Genomic DNA, 1,771 nt, shown 5'->3' with positions numbered 1-1,771 from the left:
GAAATTAATCTTGAGGTCCTAGAACTGTTTATCAATGACAAATACACAAAAAACAAACTCTCACTTTAGTTAATTCATTTTATATCGAATCAGTGTGTTCTTTTATTTTTTATTTTCTTTAAAGATCCATAAAATAATGCTGTTTTTAAATCTTTCAGATATATTAAATACACATGTGAATATAATACATATTATGTTTAATAAGGTTATAATTATAAATTAAAATACTTTATTTATTCAGCACCATAATTGAAATCAACTTACCATGGCATAATTTTAATTATGTTACATATATTAAAAAACTATAAAATTATGCACTTGGAATAATATATCATAATGCACAAAATTTATATGTAAACATGTTTAAAAAGAGCATGTTACTATAATGTATATATAACATATGACATTCATTTGTTCATAAAATATTATAATTTATAAATTTTTTAATTTGAAATTATTCTTTTCGCATTATAAAATTTTGTTATTTCATACAGTAAAAAGTCCATTTCAATATAATGTATACGAAATTTAATTCAGCTTTTAGTTGGAAAACATTATTGATTGAATTCTTACATTGATATAGGAGTGCGCAGTAAATTTTACACTAATTCATATTTATAAAGCATTATAATAGTTAATAGTTAATAGGCAAGACAACAAACAAAATATTACAATTATATAGAGGGGTAAAAATGTATTTTTAATATTTTTACCAAATTTCAATAATTAAATAAAGTTAAGTTATATTAGACCACATAAAACAGAATATTAATTTATGTAAAATAGTATATAAATACCACATAAAAAGTTACATAATGCAAAAGAGGTATACTAAAGTGTTACAATTAATTTTTATGGATTAAATGACACCCAACCAGAAATGTGATACATCATGAATGGAAAGACCTTAAATGACACATAGGTATGACATACAATATGTAAATATACCGTATTTCATGCATGAAATATATAAAAGCACAAGGAACAGAACAGCACATGTGTACATTTTTATATTTATAAGTATAATGTTTATTCACATATAAACATGCAACATGCAATGAGAGCTTAAATATTAAAAAAAATGTCATATACATAAGAAAGTATATACAATATACTTTAAATAATGTAATTAAATAATGTACTTTTTAAAGAACTAATATGAACAGTTATAGCTTTCTAAACAAAACCAAATGAATATTATAATTATAAAAATTTTTTTACAAAATAACGAATCAGTGTAGAATATATTTTTAAACATAAATAGTGATTTTACTCAGTACTGATTGATTTTAATATCTTTTGAAGAAATATACAACAAAACAAATAATACTATTTCATAGGAATTACTTGTATAAAATATAAATCTAATGAAAATCATATGTACTTACTTGTACTAATGGTTCTAATGGTAATATTTGAGGATTTTCCTCAAACTGGACATGCTCTTGTTTTTCTTCCTTGTCCTCTTTTTCCTCTTTTTCTTCTTTCTTCTCTTTTACTTTTTTTCCTGCCTTATTCTTATGCTTTTTTTCTTTAGTTTTATCTTTCTTACCTACAAATAATATTAATATAAATCTTGTCATATCACTTATTGTATAACTCATTCTGTTAATTAATTTCTAATGTAAAGTCCATTTATTTAACAAAATCTCACAACTAAACATTAATTTCCTTGCAATAAGTTGCTAAATATATAATAAAAAAACAAGAAATGAATACAATTCAATTAATGAATAATTTTGAGTTAGAAATTCTCTTGTCAGGGTGGCTA

At 22.1% G+C, this 1,771-nt stretch overlaps 1 protein-coding gene across 2 annotated transcripts in view; it reads right to left on the bottom strand.

The window, feature by feature from the left end:
* The window catches only part of LOC108571090 (kinectin-like), an 18,314-nt gene extending 16,786 nt beyond the window's left edge, over positions 1 to 1,528 (bottom strand). The window contains exon 1 of one of the 2 annotated variants that reach the window (XM_017933062.1): positions 1,389 to 1,528. The gene's annotated coding sequence lies outside the window, so the exon portion shown is untranslated. The remainder of the gene's footprint in view (positions 1 to 1,388) is intronic. The other variant, XM_017933063.1, reaches the window with a different exon arrangement.
* Positions 1,529 to 1,771: the final 243 nt, after the last annotated feature.

This window comes from Habropoda laboriosa, unplaced genomic scaffold, assembly GCF_001263275.1.
Source record: "Habropoda laboriosa isolate 0110345459 unplaced genomic scaffold, ASM126327v1 scaffold106, whole genome shotgun sequence".
In the NCBI taxonomy this organism is placed as follows: domain Eukaryota; kingdom Metazoa; phylum Arthropoda; class Insecta; order Hymenoptera; family Apidae; genus Habropoda; species Habropoda laboriosa.
The sequence above is the reverse complement of the archived record's forward strand: the minus strand, read 5'-3'. Positions and strand labels throughout refer to the sequence as shown.